Below are 17,533 nucleotides of genomic sequence, written 5' to 3' on the forward strand. Positions count from 1 at the left end.
TCATGTAACTTTCATTGGTATTCAGTGGAATATTGCATTTCCCAAGTTTTCAGCAATGCTGGGAAATAGCTAAGACACCAAACAAGCCCTCTATTAGCAAACTTATATTTAAGGGTTAATCATACTTCAGAAGGCTGTGATGGGGGCTCAATAAGAAAGTGAATATAAAGGAGCTGGCCCCCCTTCAGTTCCCAATATACGGATTTGCTATTAGTAGTAGCAGTAGTTCCCATCTCCTCGACTCTTAGTGCCAGCAGATTTTGCTTATAATTTACTATGAAAACAGAACCATGAATGAGAACTCTGTCTTGTCCTGTTCCACATCTACAAATGTGTCTGCACCTGCCCCCAATCCTTTCAACTTTCTCTTCCAGAAGGTGAACTATGCCCTCCTATGCCCCAGAGTCCCACCCCTTCTCCTTACTCAGGAACTAGACTCCATTTATCATCCATTCCTGTCCCTCCTAGCAGGGGAGCCAAGCTTGGCATTAAGCATACCCTTCCCTTCCCCCATATAGAACCTAAGGAGAATCTCACCCAAGTCTGAGTTCTTTTTAAGTATCTCATCTCAAAATTTCTCTAGTGTAACTAAGGGATTATAACATTGTGTCTTATTGAATCCAAGCAGAGAGGATTCTGGAAACTTATGAAAGAGTTAACAATGTATTTTATTCCCCTCTGTAAGTCTATCCTTTGAGAGTTAATGTTTGTTTTGGGAGACATGTGAATAGGTGCCAACAGATGTGGGGAACCCCAGAGGGGATCTGACTTGGAAGGCCCACACCCAATCCTGGCCACACCTGCTTTTCTTCTTCCTAAACCACATTTTTGAGCACAGCTTTCAGTTTCCTCCTACACAATATAATCCCCACTTCATTTCTCCAGTCCTTTAGAAGAGAATGACATATAAACCCCTATAGTCAGATGTGGAACAGCTGGGAAGACCTAAGAGGTAGGGTATAAGTTGGAAGAGGGGGTGGTTCTCTTCTAGTCTTGAAGGAAGAGGAGCCTGGGCAGAAAAGGCTGCATCCAGCCTCACGCGGGCGCTCTCAATGGACTTGGGAGAATTGGGAGGAGCCCAGAACACAGAGGAGCAGATCTGTGTGGATACTCAGCTGGAACCCAAGAGAGTTAAACTTTCCCACCTTATGTTAAAAAGGGTAAAGACCAATGGGTGGCCTCCATAATGGGCTCCATTAATTCCTGACTCTACATCCCCTCACATCTTCTTCTTGGGGGCGTTCCTCTGCCTCTCTCTTCTCTACATCCCCTCACATCTTCTTCTTGGGGGCGTTCCTCTGCCTCTCTCTTCTCCACATCCCCTCACATCTTCTTCTTGGGGGCGTTCCTCTGCCTCTCTCTTCTCCACATCCCCTCACATCTTCTTCTTGGGGGCGTTCCTCTGCCTCTCTCTTCTCCACATCCCCTCACATCTTCTTCTTGGGGGCGTTCCTCTGCCTCTCTCTTCTCCACATCCCCTCACATCTTCTTCTTGGGGGGTTCCTCTGCCTCTCTCTTCCCTGTTAGAGTCTAGCTTACCGAATGCATAATTCATGCTTACTGTTTGATCCTCAGCTCATTAGTCTCTTCGCGGTTTTCTCACTAAGCCCTCTCATCTAGGTCACCAGGAACTTCTATATTACAAATATAATGGGCATCTTTCAGTCCATATCTTTCTCAACATGTCTGTGGCATTTGCACTGTTGATTATGTCCTCCTGCTTGAAATGATCTACCACTCTTTAGCATCCGTGACATATTCATCTCCTGGTTCTCCTACTAATGGATCACTCATATGTGGCCCCCTTCCTGGAAACCTCATTCTCTGCCTCCCCTTAAGTATTGCCCAGAGTTCTGTTCTCAGCCTTCTTTTCATTGTAAAAGCCATAGATCCAACTCTATGCTTAAGTTGTGATCTCTTTCCACGGCTGCATATTAGATACCCAGACCTGGATGTCCTTAAACTCAATGTTCATTATTCTAGAACTCCTTATTTTAGAGAACAACACTGTCATTCTCTCAATGACCCAGGCAGAGACCTGAAACGTAATTTAAAATATCTCTTCTGCCTTTTCCTTATACTTTCCTTCATCCATACCCCATATTCAATCATATCCATCTATCCTCTATACCTCTCAAATTTATGATCTATCACCACCATGAGGCCCATACAGAATAATCATTAAGGACAAGTATCGAATCACATATCTTCTTGTCCCTAGCGCATAGAATACTGGCACAAGTTTAATATATTGTGTAGAATATATGAAAAATTTAACAAGTGGATACACAATTCAATAAATAAGTAAATGGATCAATCGCAATTCAAATTTAACCCTTCTGATTTTAAGAAATGCAGACTTCCATAACATAAGTCTAAGTATAAAGGAAGATGGGGCAGTAGGGTGGGTTTATTATTATAAGGAAACACATGGAACCTAGGGAGATGAACCAAAGTAAAAAAATAAGAAACACCATATCAGCCAGCATCTGGTAAGGCAGCAACGTTTAAGAGCCTCAACAGCTGGAGTGTCTGAACCTTCGCTCTGACTCTCTTCCATGCTATTTTCTGAGGGTTTGCTCTGTTCACCTCTCACTACAACTCATCTTTCCCCTCTACTCTGCATACCTTTTCCCTGCATCATTGACTCTGCCTGCTCATAGTTTCTGCTATCTCATGACTGGTTGGCCATGGTTCATCATGACCGCAACCTTCCCTCCTGGCTTTCTCTATGTGTCCCATCAACTTTAGCTCCTGCTGCCAATTGCCTGCTACTCTCTGTCCTTCCCAATTCACGTCCCCAAGCGAAGAGCCTGATGGGCCTGGCTTAATTTCAAAATGCCAGCCCACTGACGAACTGCCCTTGAGTAGGTGCCCAAGCTAGTCCACCATAGTCCAATTACTACCATCCATTGGTAGGTTAAGAGTCTCATGGTATGAACCGTGGCTGCCCTGTGTTGCATTTGGCAAAAGCTGTGGTCAGAGCAAAAACTCTAAGCCATCAACACAGACGTGTGATCACATTGTTCTTCCTGGGGATATTAAAAAACTATAAGAATTCTTATCCCCAAAGAGAATGGAGGCTCACCCAGTACTGTGGAAAAGCTGGAACTCCAGAAGTTAGCAAAGTCCAAAATCACTGAGGTGTATTGAGAGTGCAGATGACAGGAAGAGATTCCAGAGATTCAAGAAATCTTGAAGGGGACCATAGGAGGCGATTGGGAAGGAATCAAGGTCCAGAGAATTTCTAAGGATACTGGCAAACCTCTGGCTTGCCATGTACAAAGACTCAGAAACTGAATGAACTGTAAATACCAACAAACTGATTTTTCTGCTTCTAGTCTGGTTCCTCCAGCTGACATTTTTATGTTCTAGGTAATGTATTTTCCCCCTGATTATAAAAATGTTTATTTAGAAAATTTGGAAAATAAATATTATAAAAGAAGAAAATAAAAATCTGTGATATTTTTACTGCCTAGCAAGAACTGTAATTACTATTTTATAATTTCTTTTGCTAGTCTTTTTCTCCATGTTTTTTCCTGAAAAATTGTGATTTTCATGGTACATAGTTATATATTGTGCATTTTCCTTTATTTATAATGTCACTAGTAAATAATACATTCCCTAAAAATATGGTTGCAAAGATACTGTCATAGGGTGGTATAATTTATTCTACCATGTCCTACTGGTGACGTTTAGACTTTTTCTGATTTTTCCCCATTATAAATTAAGGAGTTGAATAAAAAATTCCTAGAAGTAATATCCTGTATTAAAGGGCAGTATTATCTTATAAAAACACAAATTTGATCATGTACCTTCTCAGCCTAACATTCTTCAAAAGTCAACCTTTGTCTTTAGGATAAATTTTTAATTCCAGCAGTTACCATGAGAGATGCCGCATGATCTGGCATTTTCTTGCCTCTCCAGCTTCACCTCCTCCAAGTCCTCAGATGTACCCTTGCTGTCCTGTCATCCTCTGCTACTTGTGGTTTGACGAAATGTGCCATGCTCTTGTGTGCCTGTAGGTATCAGCTCATACTGTTCTGCTTAGAACCCGTTTCTCCTCATTCTTCCCCCATTAATAATTTGTCCCAGCCTCTAAGACTGAGCTCCATTGTTACGGATTCTAGGAAGCATCCCCATCTTCCAGTGTGGGTGTGAACCTGTACAAATTTGCAGTTCAGATTGCAGTCAGCTGCTAGTCAGAGAAAACATGACTTATGAGCATATATACAGATAAAGGAAGCTTCTGTTATTTGTTTAATACTAGAGGCTAGAGCTAGTCTATCTATGATTCTCTTGGATTTTACTTCATGGTTACAAAATGATTGTAGCAGCTTCTGGCAGCTGCCTTGGGCTCCAGATAGAAATAAGACAGGCTGTACCAGTCATATATATATATATATATGTGTGTGTGTGTGTGTATACATATATATATGTATATATATATATTATGTGTATACATATATATATGTGTGTGTGTGTGTATATATATATATATTTTTTTTTTTAACAGAAAAAGCAAAAGCCTTTTTGGAAGCTCCCAGTTGATTTTGGCTTATATCTCTCATGGGTAGAACTGTCTCATTACCACTCATAGCTTCAGGGAGGCCGGGGAAAAGAGTGTCTAGTTTTCTGGTCACTATACTGGATGCAGCAAGGGGTTTGGAAAAGCTTGCTGGATTAGCCCATAATCAGTGTCTGCACCCATCCCCCTTCTCTGCGCTCCTCCCTGATGCCGCTGTCTGACTCCTTTCCTTCCCCCTCCAGACTCTAAGCCTCTTGAAGTTAAGCGTGTTTTTCAACCTTGTTTCCTGAGGGCCAAGCATGTGCCTTGAACACATTACTTAGTACATGTTTTTGAATAAATGAACTACTTTTAGAGACAATCTCCCCCCACAACACACACACGCCAGGGAGGAACTTGGAATGGGACAGCAGAAGGAGAAGCTTCCCCAAAACACACTATCCAAAAATGGCAACATCATTCTAAAAGGAATGTACTGACCTGACAGCCGTAGAGCAGATGATGGAACTGTGAGGGCAGGAGTGCCTGAGAGATAGCTACCTGGATGGGGGTCGGTGGTGCTCAAACATGGCCGCACATCAGAATCACCTGGGGTTGATTTTCAACGTCCCTCCTGCTCAGGCTTCACCCCTGACCATTGAAAAACAGAATCTCCAATGAGGCCCTGTCACTTCACTGGGGCGCTGGGGCTGGCTCATCCTGCCTGTGTTTCTCTGTCCCCAGCTCTGTTCAGGGACATCAGCTTGGTGGCTTAAAATTGGCCACTGCGTGGTATTTCTACCATAGCAATTGGCAAATACTACAAATCACAGATCTGCCCTCCTCGCCCTCCCCTAAGAGCTGGTTCACCAGCACCGTGTTGGTAGTTTAAAAAACTTCCCAGGTGTTTCCAATGGGCAGCCATGCTTAAGACCGACTGGTCAAAAGCAAGCTCTTCTTGTGGCCTGTAGCTTCCTACCAAATGGTGTCTTGGGGCCCCTCCTCTGGCCCTAGGCCTGCCTTAGGTTAGACTCCTTACGTGGTGCAGCCTGGCTTTGCCTCCGGGGGACCCGAGTGAAGTACAGAAGAGAGAGGAGAATCGTGGTTGCATTTTTAGTTGTTACTGAGTTTCTTTGCATACTCCTTTTAAATCTAGCCAAATCTCTTTCAGGCTACCTTTAGGGCTGGGTCTACAGAGGCATGTTGATTCCTTAAAGGAGGTGGGGAACCTCTGAATAATGTTGTGCAATCAGGAACTTTAATTACCGCCTCCTGAGGTTGTTAAGTCCTCTCTTGGAGGCATAATTGCCGTGTGATTTGCAAGATCTGACTACCCTGGCTGAATCTGATTTGAGTAAAGTGAGTCCCACCCAATCCTAGGGTAGTCTCACTATAGCTGCCACACATCACAATGACTTTTTAAAAAATTTTCAACATCTTTATTGGACTTTAATTGCTTTACAATGGTGTGTTAGTTTCTGCTTTATAACAAAGTGGATCAGCCATACATCAGGATACATATATCCCCATATCTCCTTCCTCTTGCGTCTCCCTCCCACCCTCCCTATCCCACACACTGACTTTTAAAATTTTATATGTATATATAGTATGTATGGTATGTACATACCTCAGTTTATAGATAGGACACTAGACATAGGGAGAGGTTTGTAGCTTTCCTAATATTATACAGTAAGTAAATGGCTGAACTGGATTTAAACCCCAGTGGTCTATCTCCAGGATCTGTGCTTCTAAGCACACTACCTCCTATCCCAGTAGAAGTATTAACACAACACAGACTGACTTTCCTGCACCATAAAGACACACCACAAAATACCCAATCCATTCCTCTCCCATAGGACCCCTTAGTCATCTTTTGCAGCGTTAACTCGAATGAAACTACCACCACTCTGTGATGTACAGGTCTGGCTGGAAAGATTTTGATTCAGCAAACTTGCAAGGTGTCATGGGTACCTGGAGATCCCAGTGACAGAGAGGACCCTTGCAGAGCTGGGAGCCACTTGCTTCAAAAAGTGATGCAGGGACTGTAGAGAAACTCAGAGCTAGTAGGCATCATTGGTCTCGGTCCAAGGAAGCATAAAGATGCTGGAGGGCGGTTCTCAACCGCGACCGAGGTGGGAGTCCTATGGGGATTTCTTCCTGGGACCGGGGCAGCTGAACAGTCCTGCTAAGCGTACACACCTTGGGGCTCTCTGGGGAGATGGGCTGCAAGGAAGACTGTTTCAAATGCTCTAACTTGATTTCTCTCAAAACGTTGTTGCTCAAACATCACCCTGAATAACTTAACAAGAAATTCCTCTTAACATGTTTTTCTTATCTGAAAACTTTCTTGTGATAAGGGAGAATGGAAAATTATAAATTTAAGAATTAAAATATACTGTTCAGGAAAAAAAAATTAAGTAGAGACTTCTAAAGAAGGTTTCCGTGACAACAAATGGGATAGAGCTAGACACTGACTGAATTATAGAAGTGAGGGAAATTTCTAATGTGAGGTCTGAACTCTAATGAATGGTTTCTAGTGCCTTATAAATGTCATCATATCCCTCTCATCTGCACCCAGAAGGAGGGCTGAGAACCACCCGAATAAGTCAGCCTGCTGCAAGAAGGACAAACATGGCCTTTCTATTCTGTTTACCTGCCATCAAAAGACCAGTAATTTATGATTGTATTTCTCTATTGTTTCTGGGCTTTTGTTCCTATTTTCTTTTCTCCAACCTTTCTGCTCTCCATAACACAATGAAAACATCGTTAGAGCTATTATCTCTTGGTGTATTTTAGCATGTCATTTTATAGTGTGATGGTCTTCATTGAATCTCTCTAAGAGTATATCTTACATTGGTTAAATATCATGAGCCTAATTTCTCTATAGTCAGTTATATAGGGGAGAAAAAAAATCTACCCATGTGAGGTTCTCCAGTTGGGGCCTTGCAAATCAGACAACAAAAGACAGATTAACGAGGGAAAAACAAATCCACAAATCCGAGTTTATGAACCTGCGCGGTGTGCACGGGGAACTCAGAGATGAGTAATTCAAAGAGGTGGTTAGAACTTGGGGCTTATATAGCATCTAAACAAAAGAAAAATAAATTTGTAAAGAAGGGTCAAGACAAAGGAAAAGGACTTTGAGCTTCTAGAGCAGCAAATTTTGGGAAGGTAAGCATATGGGGGAACCAATGGAAGGTAAGTGTTGTTAAAGTTTGTTATGTAGGTCCTGAGGTATTGTGTCTGAGCTGATAAGGGTCTAGGGTTGTCTCTGGTGATTAACTTGTCCTTCCTGGTAAAGAGGGGCTGGGGGCAATCGGGGACACAGATTTATGTCCTGCTTTTAGGCAAATGGGGGAGGGCAGAGAGCTTCCCTGTAGCTACTTCTTCTCAATTGCCTTTAGCTCAAAATAATCAATATGCTAAAGTGGCATAGTCTGCTACCCTTAAATGGATAAATCATTCATTTCTTCTTGCTCTAATCTGCTGGCTAGAGTTGCTGAAATAGAATCGTGAGAAGAAAATAGTACAAATAAAATAAAGATTACTATTTTATTTCTTTTTTTGGTTACTTAAAAGTCTCCTTCCCGGGCTTCCCTGGTGGCGCAGTGGTCGAGAATCTGCCTGCCAATGCAGGGGACATGGGTTCAAGCCCTGGTCTGGGAATATCCCACATGCCGCGGAGCAACTAGGCCCGTGAGCCACAATTACTGAGCCTGCGCATCTGGAGCCTGTGCTCTGCAACAAGAGAGGCCACGATAGTGAGAGGCCCGCGCACAGCGATGAAGAGTGGCCCCCGCTTGCCACAACTAGAGAAAGCCCTCGCACAGAAACGAAGACCCAACACAGCCATAAATTAAAAAAAAAAAAAAAATTCTCCTTTCCTGGCAGTGATGTGTCTGAATCCTTTCATCCCTTGATCCACTGTAGGTCTAGGCAGAACCTAGAAGCTTTGTTTCTGAGACCACTTTTCTCCTTTCTCACCTCCCAAACTTGAACATCCATGTAAAACATAAATTATATTTGAACAATGTTTCTTTTCATATGGGTGTTTCACCATCAATACCTTTTTTTTTTTTTTTACCAACCCTTGTCCTCTTCCTTAGTCTCTGACAGCAGCAGGAGTCAAAATCTGTTTACTCCCCGTCTTTCTGAAGATGTTCAAAGTAGCCATTTATCATGGATGTAGCTTTGTTGTTCAATGGGCTCGTGAGGAGAAAGTCAGCCTAGACAAGACTATAAATCTGGGACTTTCCTCGTGGCGTAGTGGTTAAGAATCCGCCTGTCAATGCAGGGCACACGGGTTTGATCCCTGGTCCAGGAAGATTCCACATGCCGCGGAGCAACTAAGCTCATGTGCCACAACTACTGAGCCTGTGCTCTAGAGCCGGCAAGCCACAACTACTGAGCCCGCGTGCTACAGCTACTGAAGCCCATGCGCCTAGAGCCTGTGCTCTGCAACAAGAGAAGCCACCACAATGAGAAGCCCACGCACCGCAACGAAGAGTAGCCCCCGCTCACTGCAACTAGAGAAAGCCCGCGTGCAGCAACCAAGACCCAACACAGCAAATAAATAAATTAAATAAAGTAAATAAATAAATAAAATTAATCAGGGGTTTCCTGGGCACTTATATATTAAGTATATTAAGTTTCCTGGGCACTTATATATTAAGTATATTAAGTATATTTAGCTAGGAGCTGGGGAAATATACAAAGAGGAATGGAACCTGCCCTCAAGGAGTCTGCATTTGAGCTTGGACTGTAAGACATATGTATGTGAACAGCCAGTACTGAAAGAAGTTATTGTCAGGAAAACATCACAATTCACAATTCCTTACTCTTAAAATTTCATGAAAGAGCCAAAGTACTGAATATATAAAATGAAAATTTTAAGGATGATAAAAATAATGTAGAGTTGAATAAACCACAATTTACATCTCTATGTAGGTTACTGCACTTTACACACAGCACTTTTGTCAGGAAAACCCAATCTTTTTCTCCCCAATATTTTATTATAAAAATTTCAAACATACAGAAAAGTTAAAAATTGTACAGTGAACACCCACATACCTATCACCTAGATTCTACAGTTAGTATTTTGCTATATATGTGTTATCACGGACCATTTTGATTCAACTTGCTGCTCACGTTGGTAGATATCTTCTGTACTCTGGCGCCACCTGGAGACAGGCTGGCGCCAGGCAGAGGACAAAAAACAAATGAGAGTCTATAACTGGAGAAACCACTACAGCAGAGTCTGTAACTGAAGCAACAACTCCAGATGCACTCTGCTTTAAATCTAGGAAATTTTTTTTTTAATTTTTAAATTTTATTTTATTTATTTTTCTATACAGCAGGTTCTTATTAGTCATCAGTTTTATACACATCAGTGTATACATGTCAATCCCAATCTCCCAATTCATCCCCACCCCACCCCACCCCCCACCGCTTTCCCCCCTTGGTGTCCATACGTTTGTTCTTTACATCTGTGCCTCAGTTTCTGCCCTGCAAACCGGTTCATCTGTACCATTTTTCTAGGTTCCACATATATGTGTTAATATACGATATTTGTTTTTCTCTTTCTGACTTACTTCACTCTGCATGACAGTCTCTAGATCCATCCATGTCTCTACAAATGACCCAATTTCATTCCTTTTTATGGCTAGTAATATTTCATCGTATATATGTACCACATCTTCTTTATCCATTCGTCTGTCGATGGGCATTTAGGTTGCTTCCATGATCTGGCTATTGTAAATAGTGCTGCAATGAACATTGGGGTGCATGTGTCTTTTTGAATTATGGTTTTCTCTGGGTATATGTCCAGTAGTGGGATTGCTGGATCATATGGTAATTCTATTTTTAGTTTTTTCAGGAACCTCCATACTGTTCTCCATAGTGGCTGTAACAATTTACATTCCCACCAACAGTGCAAGAGGGTTCCCTTTTCTCCACACCCTCTCCAGCATTTGTTGTTTGTACATTTTCTGATGATGCCCATTCTAACTGGTCTGAGGTGATACCTCATTGTAGTTTTGATTTGCATTTCTCTAATAATTAGTGATGTTGAGCATCTTTTCATGTGCTTCTTGGCCATCTGTATGTCTTCTTTGGAGAAATGTCTATTTAGGTCTTCTGCCCATTTTTGGATTGGGTTGTTTGTTTCTTTAATATTGAGCTGCATGAGCTATTTATATATTTTGGAGAATAATGCTTTGTCCATTGATTTGTTTGCAAATATTTTCTCCATTTCTGAGGGTTGTCTTTTCATCTTGTTTATGGTTTCCTTGGCTGTGCAAAAGCTTTGAAGTTTCATTAGGTCCCATTTGTTTATTTTTGTTTTTATTTCCATTACTCTAGGAGGTGGATCAAAAAAGATCTTGCTGTGATTTATGTCAAGGAGTGTTCTTCCTATGTTTTCCTCTAAGAGTTTTATAGTGTCCGGTCTTCCATTTAGGTCTCTAATCAATTTTGAGTTTATTTTTGTGTATGGTGTTAGGGAGTGTTCAAATTTCATTCTTTTACATGTAGCTGTCCAGTTTTCCCAGCACCACTTATTGAAGAGACTATTTTTTCTCCATTGTATATCCTTGCTTCCTTTGTCATAGATTAGTTGACCATAGGTGCGTGGGCTTATCTCTGGGCTTTCTATCCTGTTCCATTGATCTATGTTTCTGTTTTTGTGCCAGTACCATATTGTCTTGATTACAGTAGCTTTGTAGTATAGTCTGAAGTCAGGGAGTCTGATTCCTCCAGCTCCGTTTTTTTCCCTCAAGATTGCTTTGGCTATTTGGGGTCTTTTGTGTCTCCATACAAATTTTAAGATTTTTCGTTCTAGTTCTGTAGAAAATGCCATTGGTAATTTGATAGGGATTGCATTGAATCTGTAGATTGCTTTGGGTAATACAGTCATTTTCACAATATTGATTCTTCCAATCCAAGAACATGGTATATCTCTCCATCTGTTGGTATCATCTTTAATTTCTTTCATCAGTGTCTTATAGTTTTCTGCATACAGGTCTTTTGTCTCCCTAGGTAGGTTTATTCCTAGGTATTTTATTCTTTTTATTGCAATGGTACATGGGAGTGTTTCCTTAATTTCTCTTTCAAATTTTTCATCATTAGTGTATAGGAATGCAAGAGATTTCTGTGCATTAATTTTGTATCCTGCAACTTTACCAAATTCATTGATTAGCTCTAGTAGTTTTCTGGTGGCAGTTTTAGGATTCTCTATGTATAGTATCATGTCATCTGCAAACAGTGACAGTTTTACTTCTTCTTTTCCAATTTGTATTCCTTTTATTTCTTTTTCTTCTCTGATTGCTGTGGCTAGGACTTCCAGAACTATGTTGAATAATAGAGGTGAGAGTGGACATCCTTGTCTCGTTCCTGATCTTAGAGGAAATGCTTTCAGATTTTCACCATTGAGAATGATGTTTGCTGTGGGTTTGTCATATATGGCCTTTATTATGTTGAGGTAGGTTCCCTCTATGTCCACTTTCTGGAGAGTTTTTATCATAAATGGGTGTTGAATTTTGTCAAAAGCTCTTTCTGCATCTATTGAGATGATCATATGGTTTTTATTCTTCAATTTGTTAATATGGTTTATCACATTAATTGATTTGCATATATTGAAGAATCCTTGCATCCCTGGAATAAATCCCACTTGATCATGGTGTATGATCCTTTTAATGTGTTGTTGGATTCTGTTTGCTAGTATTTTGTTGAGGATTTTTGCATCTATATTCATCAGTGATATTGCTCTGTAATTTTCTTTTTTTGTAGTATCTTTTCTGGTTTTGGTATCAGAGTGATGGTGGCCTCATAGAATGAGTTTGGGCGTGTTTCTTCCTCCACCGTTTTTTGGAAGAGTTTGAGAACGATGGGTGTTAGCTCTTCTCTAAATGTTTGGTAGAATTTACCTGTGAAGCCATCTGGTCCTGGACTTTTGTTTGTTGGAAGATTCAGTTTCTATTTCATTGCTTGTGATTGGTCTGTTCATATGTTCTATTTCTTCCTGGTTCAGTCTTGGAAGGTTATGCCTTTTTAAGAATTTGTCCATTTCTTCCAGGTTGTCCATTTTATAGGCATAGAGTTGCTTGTAGTAGTCTCTTAAGATGCTTTGTATTTCTGCAGTGTCTGTTGTAACTTCTCCATTTTCATTTCTCATTTTATTGATTTGAGTCCTCTCCTTCTTTCTCTTGATGCGTCTGGCTAATGGTTTATCAATTTTGTTTATCTTCTCAAAGAACCAGCTTTTAGTTTTCTTGATCTTTGCTATTGTTTTCTTGGTTTCTATTTCATTTATTTCTGCTCTGATCTTTATGATTTCTTTCCTTCTGCTAACTTTGGGTTTTGTTTGTTCTTCTTTCTCTAGTTCTTTTAGGTGTAGGGTTAGATTGTTTATTTGAGATTTTTCTTGTTTCTTGAGGTAGGCTTATATAGCTATAATCTTCCCTCTTAGAACTGCTTTTGCTGCATCCCATAGGTTTTGGATCGTCGTGTTTTCATTGTCATTTGTTTCTAGGTATTTTTTGATTTCCTCTTTGATTTCTTCAGTGATCTCTTGGTTATTTAGTAACGTATTGTTTAGCCTCTGTGTGTTTGTGTTTTTTACGTTTTTTTCCGTGTAATTCATTTCTAATCTCATAGCACTGTGGTCAGAAAAGATGCTGGATATGATTCCAATTTTCTTAAATTTACTGAGGCTTGATTTGTGACCCAAGATGTGATGTCTCCTGGAGAATGTTCCATGTGCACTTGAGAAGAAAGTGTAATCTGCTGTTTTTGGATGGAATGTCTTATAAATATCAATTAAAGCTATCTGGTCTATTGTATCATTTAAAGCTTCTGTTTCCTTATTTATTTTCATTTTGGATGATCTGTCCATTGGTGTAAATGAGGTGTTAAAGTTTCCCACTACTACTGTGTTACTGTCGATTTCCTCTTTTATAGCTGTTAGCAGTTGACTTATGTATTGAGGTGCTCCTATGGTGGGTGCATATATATTTATAATTGTTATATCTTCTTCTTGGATTGATCCCTTGATCATTATGTAGTGTCCTTCCTTGTCTCTTGTAACATTCTTTATTTTAAAGTCTATTTGATCTGATATGAGTATAGCTACTCCAGCTTTCTTTTGATTTCCATTTGCATGGAATATCCTTTTCCATCCCCTCACTTTCACTCTGTATGTGTCCCTAGGTCTGAAGTGGGTCTCTTGTAGACAGCATATATATGGGTCTTGTTTTTGTATCCATTCAGCAAGCCTGTGTCTTTTGGTTGGAGCATTTAATCCATTCACGTTTAAGGTAATTATCGATATGTATGTTCCTATGACCATTTTCTTAATTGTTTTGGGTTTGTTTTTGTAGGTCCTTTTCTTCTCTTGTGTTTCCCACTTAGAGAAGTTCCTTTAGCATTTGTTGTAGAGCTGGTTTGGTGGTGCTGAATTCTCTTAGCTTTTGCTTGTCTGTAAACCTTTGGATTTCTCCATCGAGTCTGAATGAGATCCTTGCTGGGTAGAGTAATCTTGGTTGTAGGTTCTTCCCTTTCATCACTTTAAGTATATCATGCCACTCCCTTCTGGCTTGTAGAGTTTCTGCTGAGAAATCAGCTGTTAAGCTTATGGGAGTTCCCTTGTATGTTATTTGTTGTTTTTCCCTTGCTGCTTTCAATAATTTTTCTTTGTCTTTAATTTTTGCCAATTTGATTACTATGTGTCTCGGCATGTTTCTCCTTGGGTTTATCCTGTAAGGGACTCTCTGCGCTTCCTGGATTTGGGTGGCTATTTCCTTCCCCATGTTAGGGAAGTTTTTGACTATAATCTCTTCAAATATTTTATCAGGTCCTTTCTCTCTCTCTTCTCCTTCCGGGACCCCTATAATGCGAATGTTTTTGCGTTTAATGTTGTCCCAGAGGTCTCTTAGGCTCTCTTCATTTCTTTTCATTCTTTTTTCTTTAATGTGTTCCGCAGCAGTGAATTCCACCATTCTGTCTTCCAGGTCACTTATCCGTTCTTCTGCCTCAGTTATTCTGCTATTGATTCCTTCTAGTGTAGTTTTCATTTTAGCTACTGTATTATTCATCTCTGTTTGTTTGTTCTTTAATTCTTCTAGGTCTTTGTTAAACATTTGTTGCATCTTCTTGGTCTTTGCCTCCATTCTTTTTCTGAGGTCCTGGATCATCTTCACTATCATTATTCTGAATTCTTTTTCTGGAAGGTTGTGTATCTCCACTTCATTTAGTTGTTTTTCTGGGGTTTTATCTTGTTCCTTCATCTGGTACATAGCCCTCTGCCTTTTCATCTTGTCTATCTTTCTGTGAATGTGGTTTTTGTTCCACAGGCTGCAGGATTGTAGTTCTTCTTGCTTCTGCTGTCTGCCCTCTGGTGGATGAGGCTATCTGAGAGGCTTGTGCAAGTTTCCTGATGGGAGGGACTGGTGGTGGGTAGAGCTAGCTGTTGCTCTGGTGGGCAGAGCTCAGTAAAAGTTTAATCCGCTTGACTGCTGATGGGTGGGGCTGGGTTCCCTCCCTCTTGGTTGTTTGGCCTGAGGCAACCCAACACTGGAGCCTACCTGGGCTCTTTGGTGGGGCTAATGGCAGATGCTGGCAGGGCTCACACCAAGGAGTACTTCCCAGAACTTCTGCTGCCAGTGTCCTTGTCCCCACAGTGAGCCACAGCCACCCCCCGCCTCTGCAGGAGACCATCCAACACTAGCAGGTAGGTCTGGTTCAGTCTCCCCTGGGGTCACTGCTCCTTCCCCTGGGTCCTGATGCACACACTACTTTGTGTGTGCCCTCCAAGAGTGGAGTCTCTGTTTCCCACAGTCCTGTCAAAGTCCTGCAATCAAATCCCACTAGCCTTCAATGTCTGATTCTCTAGGATTTCCTCCTCCCGTTGCCGGACCCCCAGGTTGGGAAGCCTGACGTGGGAGTCAGAACCTTCACTCCAGTGGGTGGACTTCTGTGGTATAAGTGTTCTCCAGCCTGTGAGTCACCCACCCAGCAGTTATGGGATTTGATTTTACTGTGATTGCGCCCCTCCTACCATCTCATTGTGGCTTCTCCTTTGTCTTTGGATGTGGGGTATCTTTTTTGGTGAGTTCCAGTGTCTTCCTGTCAATGATTGTCCAGTAGTTAGTTGTGATTCTGGTGTTCTCACAAGAGGGAGTGAGAGCACATCCTTCTACTCCGCCATTTTGGTTCAGGGTCAATCTCTAGGAAATTCTTGATCCTCCTTTATTGACAGAAAGTGGGACTCACCACTATCTATGACATTATAATGTCATCATCTTCTACTTTATTATGCATTAGAGACATTAAACATGATTTTCTAATATGATAGAAAAATCAGTATTTTGGTTACTAAATATACCGATTAATAAAAATTTATCATGTCAAACACATATGGTATACCAAGTTTCAAAGAATCAGGATACAGCAAATATAATTGATGGTATATTAAGTGTAATGGAATCTTTTCCTGATGACTAGAAGTCACCTTTGCATTGTTACTGCCTTGGTAATCACTGTGAACATTAAAATACAAGTCTAGAAGATGTACTGAAGGCTCAGCTGGTAGTGATAGTTTGAGATTTAGCAATTGAGCTATTATAGAAAAGGAAGCGTGTCAATAAGGATATTTATAAGAATTATTATTATATTAACTATAATTTTTACTAGAAGTCTAAACTGAAGAAATATTTTAAATGAGAAAGATATTTCTCACTCCTCCCTAATGTAATTATGTATATGTTAGTTTGAAGATGTATCTAAATTTGATGATAAATGCCCAGCCCTGGGAAGATGGAGGGCAACATTTTTTTTTTTTTCTTTAAAAAGAAGGACATTCCATACAACCCAGCAATGGCACATCTTAGTATTTACCCAAATGAGTTGTAAGTTTATGTCCACTCAAAAACCTGCACCTGGCATCTATAGCCACTTTGTTCATGATTGCCAAAATTTGGAAGCGACCAAGATGTCCTTCAATAGGTGAATGAATAAATAAACTGTGGTATATCAAGCAATGGACTATTCTTCAGTGCTAAAAAGAAATGAGCTATCAAGCCATGAAAAGATATGGAGGAACCTTAAATGTATATTACTAAGTGAAAGAAGCCAATCTGAAAGGGCTACATGCTGTATGATTCCAACTGTATGACATTCTGTAAATAACAAAACTAAGGAAACAGTAAAAAAAAAAAAAAAAAGTCCCCCAAAGCGGGCGGGGGAGGGAGGGATGGGCAGAGGGATGAACAGGCAGAGCACAGAGGACTTTTAGGGCAGTAAAGTTACTCTATTTGATACCATAATGATGGATACATGTCATTATACACTTGTCAAAACCCATAAAATGTACAACATCAAGTCCCGACAAAACCTATCCTCAAAGTCATGTTCACGTTGCAATTATGACCACATTATTTGTGAAACAAAAATTGGTGTACTTTATCTGACAGATATGGGAACAATGGGAGAACATATTTGAAATCTGTGCTACTTATATGGATCCTTGACCTGAACTAAAATGTAAGGTGGATTTTTCCAGGACAGACTACCTTAACTGAAAAAAATGAGCACGCAGAATTTCTAGCATCAGCACCTGCTACCTACGTAAAGCCGGATCTCCCTAGATTGGCAACTTACCCATTGCAGTCATTTCCGGATCCTTTAACACTCTCAGTTACCAGCTCCGTTTTGATAGCTATTTAAAATTCTGTGTGCAAAGTCATTCTCAAGGAATGTCTATTTTCCTCCAGTCTTTTCATTGACTTGTTTCTTCTCTTGTTTTGGATACTCAATGCTTGGAAATCAACTTGCAACTAAGAAGACACTTGGGCACAGGAATTAAATTGTGTAAGTGTTTGAACACTCGTTCATTTATTCATTCACATAGTAAAAATTTCCTGAGCACAGTCATGGACCCTGCAGAGTTCCAGGTACTGGGGACTAAACAATGAATAAAGCAGCTCAAGTCCCTCCCCGTCTAGGTCTGACATTCTAGTGGAGAAGAGTGACCAT

At 40.6% G+C, this 17,533-nt stretch overlaps 1 long non-coding RNA gene across 1 annotated transcript in view; it reads right to left on the bottom strand.

Moving 5' to 3' along the window:
- The window catches only part of LOC309635022, a 29,876-nt gene extending 25,474 nt beyond the window's left edge, over positions 1 to 4,402 (bottom strand). Inside the window, exon 1 of the long non-coding RNA XR_014248584.1 lies at positions 3,885 to 4,402. This is a non-coding gene — a long non-coding RNA (uncharacterized lncRNA). The remainder of the gene's footprint in view (positions 1 to 3,884) is intronic.
- Between the last annotated feature and the right edge of the window lie 13,131 nt (positions 4,403 to 17,533).

This window comes from Balaenoptera borealis, assembly GCF_965194805.1.
Source record: "Balaenoptera borealis genome assembly, chromosome: 9".
Lineage (NCBI taxonomy): Eukaryota > Metazoa > Chordata > Mammalia > Artiodactyla > Balaenopteridae > Balaenoptera > Balaenoptera borealis.